The sequence below is a fragment of the Phocoena phocoena genome, chromosome 15 (genome assembly GCF_963924675.1).
Source record: "Phocoena phocoena chromosome 15, mPhoPho1.1, whole genome shotgun sequence".
Taxonomy (NCBI): Eukaryota; Metazoa; Chordata; class Mammalia; order Artiodactyla; family Phocoenidae; genus Phocoena; species Phocoena phocoena.
This window is the reverse complement of record NC_089233.1, coordinates 16,688,687-16,702,892: the sequence shown is the minus strand read 5'-3', so window position 1 is coordinate 16,702,892 and position 14,206 is coordinate 16,688,687.

Sequence of the window (14,206 nt, the reverse complement as noted above, 5' to 3'; positions counted from 1 at the left end):
CTGTGCCCCTTAGGAGAGGTGTTGGTCACAGATGTTTACCTCAGTTTATGTCACTGTCGAAGAAAAAATAAACAGCAAAAAATAACATCATAAACATGAAGACTTAGAAGACAAAAAAAAACAAACAAAAAAAATACCCCTCGCGATTCTTCTGTGAAGGTGTATGTGTGTGTGCGTGTGTGCCTGCATCTCTGTCCTCCCCCGGGCAGGCCGGGTCATCCCTGCCCTCTGTCCCAGCCCTGTGCCCCCCACACTGCCCCCGTCCTTCGGTGCTTCCCAGAGGCCCCTCTGAGCTGGCCTGTGGGGTGTGGGGAGCCCCTGGAGGGGAGGCAGGGCCACAGGTTAGCTAGAGGGTCTCCTACCAGGCCAGCTGAGCAGAGCCCTAAGGCTGCCACTGCTCCCCGAGCCCACTCTGTGGCCGGCAGGACAGTCATGATGGCTGGCGTCGGCATCCAAGCCTGGCTCAGGGCCTGGGTGGAATCCCAGCCCCAGAGCCCCAGACCCTTATGTTGCCACCGTCCCCCACCATGTGTTTGTAAATACTCTGGCATCCTTTGGCCCTGAGAAGGTTTTTAAATGTGTTATTTACTTCTCTAATCATGACAATTGCTATAAAATAAACGAAAGTTTAGAAAAATTACCACTGGGTGGCTGTCTTGTCTCAGATATGGGGTAGAGAGGGAGGCACACAGAATTACTCTGGAAACTGAAAACTTGACAGATGGGTTAAGGTGGGGTCTGCAGAGTCCAAGCGCAGCTACTCCAGGGCTCCTGTGACCTCTCATGTGACCTAAAGTAGGCCCAGCCCAGGGACTGAGTGTGAAGGGAACAAGGACCCACGTTCTGGGGGAAGAGGCAGGGACTTGTCCCTGGACTGGAGTCCAGCTTTGGCGTGGAGCCCTTCAGACTGGGCAGGAAATAGAAACAGAAAGCCCAGGGGAACAGAGTAGGCGATTCATCCAGCCGCTGCTCAGCAAATGTTTACAGAGTGCATTCTGTGCGCCTGTCTTCCTAGCGGAGCCTGGGGATGCGCCAGTAAACAGGACAGATGGGGCCCCTGTCCTCAGGCAGCCAGCGATCTAATGATGGAGCAGACAGTACCCACATGGAAGACTGGGTGCTGGGAAATTACATAACTGAAAAGCTGTTCAAGTTTGGAGGCGGCAGGAGCTCCCTGAGGACGGAGACCAGAGGACTCGGCAGAGTTGTCTGGGCATCGGGCACAGAGGGTGTGAAGAAGCTGATTGGCAGTGGCTGCGGACTCAGAGGCAGCGGGCAAATGGCCGTTCTAAAGCAGGGCAGCTGGGGCCGGCTGTGGAGAGTTTCATGATTGTGCATTCATGCGGCAAATATTTATTAATTACCTACTTGTGTCAACAGAACAATTCTGTTGGCTCTGCCTTCAGACACAGGTCCACCCAGAATCTGAGCTCGCTCACCGCCGGCATTGCTCCCACCGGAAGCCGGCAGCCCTCCTCTGCCTGTTGCCCCTCACTGGTCTCCCAGCTTCCTCTCCTGAGCCTCTTCAGGCTTTTTTCAGAACAGCAACCAAAGTGAGTCCTCCCATAGACAACACCTGTCACTCTGTTGGAAACATTACAAAAGCTCCCTATTTCACCCCAAATCAAAGCTGAAGTCCTTACAGTGGTCTCCAAGGTCCCAGCCCCATCCCCTACTCCACCCCTGTGCTGTCTTCAGGCCATGTTGGCCTCTAGGACAGCCAAGCACACGCTCCCCTCAGGGACTGTACCCTTGCCTTGGACTCTCCCAAATCTCCCTGGAGCCCCCTCCCTCCCCTCCTTCAGGTCCCTGCTCAAATCTCAGTGGTCGCGGGGTGGGGGGGTGGGGGGGTAGGGTGGGGGAGGTGGGGGTTGGGGGGGTGGGGGGTATGGTGGTGTGCTGAATTGGGCGATTGGGATTGACATGTATACACTGATGTGTATAAAATTGATGGCTAATAAGATCCTGCAGTATAAAAAAACAAACAAAAACAGCTAATACTAAATTTTCTTTAGGTTATTTGTATGGAAATATGTTAATATAAATGTTTCAGACATTACATGAAATTTCTAAAAATCTTATATGTTCTGGTATAATGTTATAAGTCATAATTCTAGGTATGACTTTAAAATGTATATCTCAGAAATAACTAAATTTCCTTGTCAATTGCATCATTATGAACTTTCATCAAATCTTTAACCGTGGTCATTTTTAAGTCTTTTGTCATTTACAGACAGCTCTGGGTGTACTCTGATGCTTTTGCAAAAATGTTCCTGTAAAAGGGTTTCATCTTCAAGGAATTCATGGAAAAGACTCTGACAAGCACAGGTTTCTGGTAACTGACCGTACTGCTGAACTGAATGAATAAGCATTTTCCGAACTCTAATGGGAAACTGATGAATTCATAGAAGTGCTCACAAAAGACCAAGATGAAAAAAAACTAATTACACGGGACTGAGCGAACTGATGAGGATGATTATAATTTTTGTGACTTTCTGTTTGAATAAAAAAAAAATCCGACAAGGACTCAGAGGGAAAACATATACAAATCAATTTTCACTGCAAAGTAAAGGAGCGGTTACAGTGGAGGATTCCCGGGCTGAGTGTCAATATTATGACACAGTGTGAGCGTGTTTCGTGTTCGGTAATTGCAACATTGTTGCTTTTGTTGTGGTCATCCATTTACAATGCTTGGTGTCAGTTTATTTATCTCTTGTAAAAATAAAATACAGTGTGTGTGTGTGAAAAAAAAAAAATCTCAATGGTCAGAGACGACTCCCTGCAGCAAATGACCCTCGCCCTGCTTCACTCACCACCGCTCGCAATACCAAGTATTTGTTTGTTCTCCATCTCTCCCCATTAGAACGTAAGTTCCATAAGAGAAGAGTCAGTATTTGGCAAACTGCTACTCTCCTCCCCATCCCCACCTCAATCCTAGTACAGGGCCTGGCACATGACATTCAAGAATTTGTCAAAAAGGGCTTCCCTGGTGGCGCAGTGGTTGAGAGTCCGCCTGCCGATGCAGTGGACGCGGGTTCGTGCCCTGGTCCGGGAAGATCCCACATGCCGCGGAGCAGGTGGGCCCGTGAGCCATGGCCGCTGAGCCCGCGCGTCCAGAGCCTGTGCTCCGCAACGGGAGAGGCCACAGCAGTGAGAGGCCCGCGTACCGCAAAAAAAAAAAAAAAGAGAGGGAGGAAAAAATATGAGAAAACACAAAATCCACCCAGACTAGATCAGAGGGGGAAGGACTCCTACCCAAGAATTTGATCAAAACCCTGTCACTTCAAAATATCTGCCACTTGTCTGAAATCATAAGGGCGGATACCTGGGGGCAATAATCACTTTATTTAACAGAACATTTTAATGGATTGTTAAGGGACGGAGGGGAAATCTATGAATGTACAAATATCTCCTCTTTGTAACTCCCAACGTGTCAGAGAATGCCAGGACTTACCACTAGGGGGCCTTGGTTTCCTGCGCTGTTGCTTCTGTCTGCCTCTCAGCATCACGGCTGAACTCATGCATCCTCCAGGGTGATAAAGCCATCATCCTGCCAGAACAAAGGGGCTTGACAAGAAGGGTTTACACACACACACACACACACGAGTTTCAGAACCCAACCGACCCCTGGAACCCCTTAGATCCTTCTGTTTAGCCTGGGCCACCTCCCTTTAATCATGGAGAGTTCCTGCTCCAGAGCACTTAGTGTCCTTTCCGGTCCACAGTCTTCAGTCTAGACTTACTCAGTCTCTCAAAAAGTTTCCTACAACATTGAGCTTCAGAAGAGAAGAAATTGTATTCTTGATTCCTTTTTCCCCAAGGTGCTCCTTGAACCCCATGCAAAATTTCCCAACTCCTCGCCAGTGACAGCTAAGTATGCCAAGACAAGGAATATTGGAAGGGGCAACCTCAAACCTCCCATTATACTCTTCATGCAGGGCAATGGATGCCTACTCAACTTGCATCACTAAGGGAGAGAGTCCCCTCACAGCATCTCTGTCTCAAAAATGTAAAGCCCTACCCAGCCATCTAGTGACTAGTCTGGGGGTGGAAATGTGGGTGTAAGGAAAGCAAATTTGAGGTATTTACTGGCAGTTGAGGGGAGGAGAATATTCATCACCTAGCCTTGGGTTAATGGAGCTTTGGGACAATGGAGGAATTCAGGGGTTTCCATTTGGAGCCAAAGAAGGGCAGAAAGTGGATGGTGGCTTCAGAGGCCAAGAGCTCATGGGGAGAGCCAAGGAGTAGGCTGTATAATTAACCTACTGTATTATATACTTGAAAATTTCCAAGAAAGTATATCTTGTGTTCTCACCACATAAAATTCTAACTATGTGATGTGATGGATATATTAATTAGCTAATTATGGTGGTGATCATTTCACAATATACACACACATATATCAAAACATCAAGTTATACACCCTGAATATACACAATTTTTTTTGGCCACCCTGTGCCATGCAGCTTGTGGTATTTTAGTTTCCCGACCAGGGATTGAACCCAAGCCCTCTGCAGGGAGAGTGCAGACTCCTAACCACTGGACTGCCAGGGAATTCCCAATATATATAATTTTTATTTGTCAATTATACCTCAATAAAGCTAAGGAAAAAAAGGAGTAGGCTGAGCATGGCCTGACTCGAGAGACAGTGAGCCCCAACTTGGGGATCCTCAGAGAGATCACGGAGGAACCTGATTATCCTTAATATGTGGTGAGGGGCTCGTGTCATTTTATTTTGATATTAACGAAAAATGGAGGGTGACTGCAGAAGGTGGAGGATTGGGGGTTATAGTTAATTACAGCTGTGATAAGGACCACAAGATGCTAAGAATAACATAAGACATAGTGGACATCTGCTATTTCCTGTTCTGCACCCACTCCCCTCTCTTTGGGTGACAGCACCCCAAGTTTTCCCTTCCATGTTCTTTTTTTTTTTTTGCGGTACGCAGGCCTCTCACTGTTGTGGCCTCTCCCGTTGCGGAGCACAGGCTCCGGACTCCCAGGTTCAGCGGCCACGGCTCACGGGCCCAGCCACTCCGCGGCATGTGGGATCCTCCCGGACCAGGGCACGAACCCGTGTCCCCTGCATCGGCAGGCAGACTCCCAACCATTGCGCCACCAGGGAATCCCTCCCCTCTCTCAAGTCCCCCTGGCAACTGGATTATAAAATGCATAATTTGGGACTTCCCTGGTGGTCCAGTGGGTAAGAATCTGCACTCCCAATGCAGGGGGCCTGGGTTCGATCCTTGGTTGGTGAACTAGATCCCACGTGCATGCGACAACTAAGAAGTCCACATGCCACAACTAAAGATCCCACATGCTGCAACGAAGATCCCACATGCTGCAACTAACCAGTGCAGCCAAAATAAATATTAAAAATAAAATAAAATCCATAATTCATGCAAAACTCCTGAGTCTTATGAGATACCAGAGAACTGAGGATAGGCGTAGGTTCCTGGAATGTGAGGGCCATCGTCTGTATCTTGGTCCTGCTGTCCTGGAAGGATTCAGAGATGCCCTCTCCATCAACTGCAGACCTGAGGTCCTGCAGCCATTCTCTAACTAGGGTCCCCAGGTCCCTCAACTCCTCCCAGGCTCAGAAGATGCCCCAACTTTTTCTGCCATCATCTGCTTCCCCTCCCACCCCTGGAAAAACAATCTGAAGTAACTTCCATTCAGTGACCTGGGAGGTGCTGTGCTGGTCTGCAATGGGGAAAGAGGAGTTTCTTTCTTAACAGCTCATCCATGGTGTCTGTTGTGGTCCTGACCTGAGGATGCAGCCACGGAGCTCCATGAGGACTCCTGGACTTCAAGGGGTCTCAGAGCTCTGCTGGCTGAGGCCAGAAGTGTGTCACAGCAGCTCTTAACCTGGCTGTTCACTAGCATCACTAATGTCAGGATTTTTAAAAAAGATTTAAGGATAGAGGAACAAGGTAAGTGACACCATGAGGAAAGAATCTGGGAAATCCAGATGTAGGGTATTCTACATGACAACTGGTCTCTTCAAAAAGTAAACAGGGGGGCTTCCCTGGTGGCGCAGTGGTTGAGAGTCCGCCTGCCGATGCAGGGGACACGGGTTCGTGCCCCGGTCCGGGAAGATCCCACATGCCGCGGAGCGGCTGGGCCCGTGAGCCATGGCCGCTGAGCCTGCGCGTCCAGAGCCTGTGCTCCACAACGGGAGAGGCCACAACAGTGAGAGGCCCGTGTACCGCAAAAAAATAAAAATAAAAATAAAATAAATAAAAATAAATAATAAAATAGAGTTCTGTTAAAAAAAAAAAAAAAAGTAAATGGGGAACTTCCCTGGTGGTCCAGTGGCTGAGACTCCATGCTCCCATTGCAAGAGGCTAGGGTTCAATCCCTGGCCAGGGAACTAGATCCCACATGCCTCAACTAAGAGTTGGCAAGCCACAACTAAAAGATCCCGTGGGGCTTCCCTGATGATGCAGTGGTTAAGAATCCGCCTGCCAATGCAGGGGACACGGTTTCGAGCCCTGGTCCGGGAAGCTCCCACATGCCGCGGAGCAGCTAAGCCCATGTGCCACAACTACTGAGCCTGCGCTCTAGAGCCCACGAGCCACAAATACTGAAGCGCGTGGGCCTAGAACCCACGCCCTGCAACAAGAGAAGCCACCACAATGAGAAGCCTGCACACCACAACTAAGAGTAGCCCCCGCTCACCGCAACTAGAGAAAGCCTGTGCACTGCAACGAAGACCCAATGCAGCCAAAAATAAATTAATTAAATAAATTAAAAAAAAAAAAAAGATCCCGCATGCTGCTGGGCTTACCTGGTGGTACAGTGGTTGAGAATCCACCTGCCAATGAAGGGGACGCAGGTTCAATCCCTGGTCCGGGAAGATCCCACATGCCGCAGAGCAACTAAGCCCGTGAGCCACAACTACCGAAGCCCATGCGCCTAGAGCCCGTGCTCCGCAACAAGAGAAGCCACCACGATGAGAAGCCCGCGCACCGCAACGAAGAGTAGCCCCCGCTCGCCGCAACTAGAGAAAGCCTGCACGCAGCGACAAAGACCCAACGCAGCCAAAACCAACCAAATAAATAAACTTATTTTAAAAAAAATAGAAGATATTAGAGAATTACTGTTAATTTTCTTGGGTATGATGAGAGCTTGAGGCTATGGAGGAAGATATCCCTATTTTTAGCAGATTCATGCTGAAGTCTTTAGGGGTTAAGTGTCATGATGTCTACAACTAACTTTCAAACATTTTAGCAAAGTACACACACATGGCCCAAGCAATACAGCAATTATTATTAATTATTGAATCAGATGATGTAATCATTATACCATCCTTTCAACTCCTCTGTGTTTGAACATTTAAAAAATAAAAAGCTGGGGAGAAGGTATGGCTGCCGCCTAATTGAGTGGAGCCTGCTCTTATCAGCCCTCCTGGGTCGTTTAAGGACCTTGGATTCTATCCTGAGTGCGTGAGGAAGCCCTGGAAGGTTTTAAGCAGGGTGTGACATGATCTGATTTTTTTTTTAATTTATAGCTTTAAAAAAGATATTTTCCTTTTGAGGCTTGGCAAAATGGATGACATAGAAAATGGTTCATGGCCAAGCACCAATGTCTGCACCAGGAAAGCATAATTATCAAATTATAAACCAGAAGCCACCTCATGTGTTGATCATTCTGAATAAACCTAAATTCTTTGGTTCCCCAAAGCTGTGTGAAACAAAATCTCATAATCATTTACAGATAATAATAATAACACAGGGACTTCCCTGGAGGTCCAGTGGTTAAAACTCCACGCTTCCAATGCAGGGGGTGCAGGTTCGATGCCTGGTCGGGGAACTAAGATCCCACATGCCACGCAGCCAAATAAATAAATAAATAATAACAGATACCGAGGCACCACCCAGACCAATTAAATCAGATTCCTGGCACCAGGATCTGTTAAAAAAACCCCATGTGAGCCTGCAGTCCTGGGGTGACAAGTGCCAGCCTGTGATGGCTCGGCTCCCAGAGTCCCTGAGAACAAGGCTGGTCCTCGGTGCCGGTAGAAGCACTAAACTGCAAGGACACGTATTGCACCCTGGACCTCTCCCAAATACAGACAGACCCTAGCTCCAGAGGGCCAAGGTCAAGGAAAACGGCTCCTTCCCCCCAGGGTTTCAGGACCTCTCAGCTTTTCTTTTCATTTTCACTTAACTTCTCTGATTATAATGATCCATATACATTGTAACGAATTAAAATAATATATAAAATATGAGAAAGAAAGTAAAATCCCCTAGAATCCCACCGCCCTGAAATAACTGTCATCTCACTTGGTGACCACTCTTCAGGTATTCCTTTACGAGGCTAGACACATGTAAGCATAGCGATGTATGTAGGCGGGGTCCTAACACATAGGCACTGCTTATCACGGACAGCCTTTTCTTTTCTCTGGGCTTATCTCCCACCAGGTCTCTCCTCCACTCCATTCCTTCCGAGGTAAAGCTAACAATGCGGTGTCACCTCTTGTACCTTCCCTGTCTCATACGACCACATCCAAGCATGTATATGCCTAGAAAGGGGATTTACTTTTGTTTTACAAGACTAGAATCCTATTATCCACACTTCTCTCTGTTTGTTTTACTTTCTCCATTTAAGAGCATTTGATGGAATCCCTCCAAGAAAGCTGGGAGGGATCTATCAAATTCATTCTGTCTCCCGGCCCCGTGGTATTCAATGGTGTAGATGTTCCCCAGTTCGTTCAACCATCTCCTCTTGGGTGGACATTCACTTTCTTTCCAGTTTTTGCTTCCGTGAACCCTGCTGCAATAACCATCCTTTAAAAACTTATTGGGGCAGAAAAAAAATGTGAAGGATAATGGCTGAAAACTTCCTAAATTAGATGAAAGAGATTATTCTGTCCATCCAAGAATCTTAGCAAACATAACTAAGACATGTAAACTGTACTCAGCACTGAGCCATGAAGTAAATTATGATTACCTTTCCTTTCTACACTTTTTGTTTTACCGGTGTTTGTAATTCTCTTTCTTTCTTTTTGCAGTACACGGGCCTCTCCCTCTTGTGGCCTCTCCCGTTGCGGAGCACAGGCTCCAGACACTGGCTCAGTGGCCATGGCTCATGGACCTAGCCGCTCCGCGGCATGTGGGATCTTCCTGGACCGGGGCACAAACCCATGTCCCCTGCATCGGCAGGCGGACTCTCAACCACTGCGCCACCAGGGAAGCCCTAATTCTCTTTCTTTTTTTTCCATTTGCTTAGACAAATCTATGTACGTGTTATTAGTTCAACCCCAGACTCTCCACTAGTTGTTTAAATTGTTTCTCAAGATGTTCAGTTGGATTAAGTGGTTTACAAATTTAATCTTGAAGAAAATCTCTGCTGGAGCCCCCTGCCCTGCTCCAACGTGAACTGACTGCTCTCTGGACCTGTTGCGGCATGCGAGATCTTTGTTGCTGCGTGCGGGATCTCTAGCTGCAGCATGCAGGACCTAGTTCCCTGACCAGGAATCGAACCCGGGCCTCCTGCATTGGGAGCGCGGAGTCTTAACCGCTGGACCAGCAGGGAAGTCCCTGTCATCCTGGGGTCTGTCTCTCATTATATCCCAGAGGAGTCCCTTCCCTCTTTTCTATGCTGGAGCTCCTATTTCTGTATTAAATTATGTTTCTCTTCCTCGATTGCCTCTCTTGTTTTGGTGGAGCACGTTCTTTTGTAGTTGCCCAATAAAGCATGCATGAAATCTTGCAAAAATTCTTATCACATATTGCCAAGTTGCTTTCTGAAAGAGCTTTTAACAGTTTGCATTTCCCTCAGCGATATACGAACCCCAAACCCCTCCAGTTCTTTCATTTTTGCCTACTTGCTGGGTATAAGCTGCCCGCTCATTGGCACTTTAATTTGCCTTTCCCTGCTTACTAGGACATTGAGCATCTTTAATTGATGTATTTGCCGTTTGGATTTACTCCTCTGTGAACTGACTCTTCATACCTTTTGACATTTTTAGGGGGGCTGTTGGTCTTTTTGCTGTCAATCTGTAAGGACTGCCTGTGCAGAACAAGCCTGGACCGTTCATCTGCCATATTTGCAAATACATATCATCTTTAACTATGCTGACAGTATCTTTCTATACTTTTCCCTCTAATTTTACCATAGTCAGACTCATCTAAAAGATTTTTGGTGGCCTCTGGGCTTCTTTTCTTGGTTTAAAAAATTTCCCCCAAACCTTAGATTGTAAGTCTAGTTTCCTAAGTTTTCTTCTAAGACTTTTATTAAGCCCTTAATTCATCTCTAATTTACTTTTGCCTATGGTATGGAATTTTTTTTTCAAGTAACACCCTCTCTTTTTTTAATATTTTTACCTATTTTACCTTTTTTTGAATTTTATTTATTTTTTTATACAGCAGGTTCTTATTAGTTATCTATTTTATACATATTAGTGTATATACGTGAATCCCAATCTCCCAGTTCATCCCACCACCACCCTCCCTCCACTTTCCCCCCTTGGCATCCGTATGTTTGTTCTCTACATCTATGTCTCTATTTCTGGCCTGCAAACTGGTTCTGTGGTATGGAATATCGATCCAGTTTTCTTTCTTTCTTCCAAATGGATAGCCATCTTCTGGGACTTCCCTGGCGGTCCACTGGTTAGGGCTCCGCACTTCCACTGCAGGGGCCTCAGATTCGATCCCTGGTTGGGGAAACTAGGATCCCACAGGCCGCATGGCCAAAAAAAAAAAAAAAAAGGCCCTCTTCTGACTGATTTGAAGTTCCACTTTTGTCATGATTATAGATAAGACTCCGCCTGCACTGGCAGGAGGATTCTTTCTTTTTTTTAATAAATTTTTTTTATTTATTTATGGCTGAGTTGGATCTTTGTTGCTGCATGTGGGCTTTCTCTAGTTGCGGTGAGCGGGGGCTACTCTTCGTTGCCGTGCACGGGTTTCTCACTGCAGTGGCTTCTCTTGTTGTGGAGTGCGGGCTCTAGGCTTGTGGGCTTCAGTAGTTGTGGCACGTGGGCTCAGTAGTTGTGGCTCGTGGGCTCTAGAGTGCAGGCTCTGTAGTTGTGGTGCACGGGCTTAGTTGCTCTGCAGCAGGTAGGATCTTCCTGGACCAGGGATCGAACCCGCGTCCCCCACGTTGGCAGGCAGATTCTTAAACACGGCGCCACCAGGGAAGCCCTGGCAGGAGGATTCTTAACCGCTGTGCCACCAGAGAAGTCCCCCTGTTATCTAATTTTTCGAAGCTCCCCATTGGGAGCTGCATGTGGGGGCATTCATGTTTTTCTGATGTTTTAAGTCAACTATTTTCTGAGGTTAACTCTTTTTTTTTTTTTTTTTTGAGGTTAACTCTTTATCCTTCTGCACATTTTTTTCTTCATAGAGATCTGCATTTTCCCTCTTAAATTTATCCACTGATAATATAAATGCAAATAAAATATTTTCTTCTTTCTATTTCTACCAATGATTTCTTACAGTATCGAATTATCTTGTCCCTTCTTTTTCAATAGTGAGGATTTCATTCTTTAAATCCTGGTGTATTCGATAGGCCCTCCAAAATACTGTTTTATTTTGATTTCAAGGGAAATAGCCTTAGTATTTACAATGAAGTTTGCTGTCAGTTTTTGGCAAAGAACCTTTATCATAGTTCAGTAGTTTATTCCTTTTTAAAATTTATTTTTAGTAATTTTTTTGAAAAAGCTATTGAATTTTTTCAACTAACTTTTCGACATCAATTGATATGATCACATTGTTACTAGCTTTTAATGCGATGTAAAGAATTACGTTGATCAATTACGTGATATTGAACCTGTCTTGATTCCTGAAATAAAGCTCTGTTTGCTCAAAGCATGTTATTCTTTCGACATACAATTTTATTTTACTTTTTAGCATTTTATTTAGAATGTTTGCATCCAAGTCATAGAGAGATTGGTCTACAATTTATAGGCTTGTGTTATGTATTTTTTTATGGTTTTAATTTGTTTGCTGGTTTACTATGTTTATCAGATTTTCATATTAAGGTCATGCTGCCTTCATAAAATAAAAGGGAGGGAAGTCCCTGGTGGTCCAGTGGTTAGGACTTCACGCTTTCACTGTAGGGGGCCCGGGGTTCCATCGCAGGTCAGGGCACTAAGATCCCCAAAAGCTTCACAGCAAGGCCAAAAATAAATAAAATTTAAAAAATAAAATGGAGATTTTCCCATCTTTTTCTATGACCTAGAATAGTTTAAGTAACATTGGACTTACCTTTATTTTTATCAATTTCAGCTATCTGACGATTCATCTTTGAAACTGTCAGGGCCTGGTGCCTTTACAATTTTATATGTACAAAAAAGGTAATGGGGCTTCCCTGGTGGCGCAGTGGTTGAGAGTCCGCCTGCCGATGCAGGGGATGTGGGTTCGTGCCCCGGTCCGGGAGGATCCCACGTGCCGCGGAGCAGCTGGGCCCGTGCGCCATGGCCGCTGAGCCTGCGCGTCCGGAGCCTGTGCTCTGCAACGGGAGAGGCCACAACAGCGAGAGGCCCACATACCGCAAAAAAAATAAATAAATAAAAAATAAGGTAATGTAACATAAATGTAACTTTGAAGACAGAGAATGCCAAAGGCCCGAGAGCCAAACTAAGGTACATTTATAAATTACTCATCTGTGTTACCAGGGTTCAGCCTGGGCACTTTTGGGGGTGGGTTTCTCAGCTGTAAATAGATTTGTGTGAGGTTTAAATAAGATAAAGGCTGTGCAGTGTCTGCAGATATTCCACCAACGTGCCTCTTCCTTGTCCTCTTGTCCAAAGTCTCCCCTAACAGAAGACTGCACTATGTTGTGTGGGCAAGGGGGAGCCACTGCTAGTCTTTGAGGTGGGGAGTCCATAGGACTCCATAGGAAGGGTTTAGTGCTGGGAGGTGGATTTAATTAGCCTGATGTTACAGGTGAGGAAACTGAAGCACAGAGAGGGGAAGTTCCTTGCACAAGTTCACACAGCTGTGAAGTAGCCGGAATTCAAACCCAGGTCTTTCGGACTCCAGGCCTCTCAGTCACAGGATCTACCCACCCCCAAACTCCAGAGTCTGGGAGAAACGACAAGCCCTCCATAGCCCACTGTACCACCGGCTTCTTGGGAGGGACACGCATCAACCCCTTGTGCCCCACATCTTTCGTACTGGCCCCCGCATGAGTCACCGGAGGGAGCCAGAATGAAAGAAGCCACCCCCTGGAGACGTTCTCTGTGTGAGTGCATTTCGGGTTCTGTCTTAGTCACCACTTCTCTTGGTTTCCACCCCTCCCCCGACTGCCAGGAGCCTGTGCGTCCCCATGCGTCCCCAGCCAGGGCTGCCAGTGCTACCCACAGTGGGTTCTGGCCCCAAGTGTGGTGGAGGCTCGGTGGTGGGGCTGGTGAGACGGGGTCCTGAGATGTGGGCAGGGTGGCTGTGGGCACCTGGCCCTATAACCACTACTGTCTTCCCTCAACCTAATTGAAAGCAGTGAACCTATCAGGCAAACGCAGCCTCAGCGCTAATAACAGCTGACACTTCTGGAGTGCTGACTTCAGCCAGGCCCTGCTCAAAGCCCTTTGCATCAATTAAGACATTTAATCCTCATAAAAACCCATGAGGTACTATGGTTCCTATTTGATAGATGAGGCAACTGAGGCTCAGAGAGGGGAAGTGACTTGCCCAAAGTCACAGAGCCAGCCAGAGACACAGCAGGGAATCCAACTCAGGGAGCCTGTGGCCCGAGTCCACACCCAGACTCACTACACAATCCTTCCTCTTTGCCCTGCTGGCTTCCCCTGGCCCTCCCCTCCATGATCAGTATCAGAACCAACACCGCTAGGTCCCTGCCTGGGCCTCATCCTGTCCTTCCAGACCAGCCAGCCAGAGCCCCTGAGAATGGCGTGCAGCTCCCCCAGGTTGCCAGGCTGCTCAGCCTCCAGGCCTTTGTAGGTGGTTTCCTTTGCTTGGATCACTCTCCTCCTTCTCTCCACTGGACCAATCCCCTCTCTGGTACAGCTCAAGCGCAGTGCACCTCCTCTGGGAAGCCCTCTGGGATATGCCCCCATGGAACCCTAAACTTCCCCTAATGAGTCCCAAATTTGGCATTTGCTTGCTGTGACCTTAGGCAAATTACTGAATCTCTCTAAGCCTTAGTTTACTGATCTACAAAATGGGGCCAATGATATCTCAAGGGGTTGTTCAAAGATGAAGAAATAAACTGGGCAACGTGCTTATGACAGGGCCCA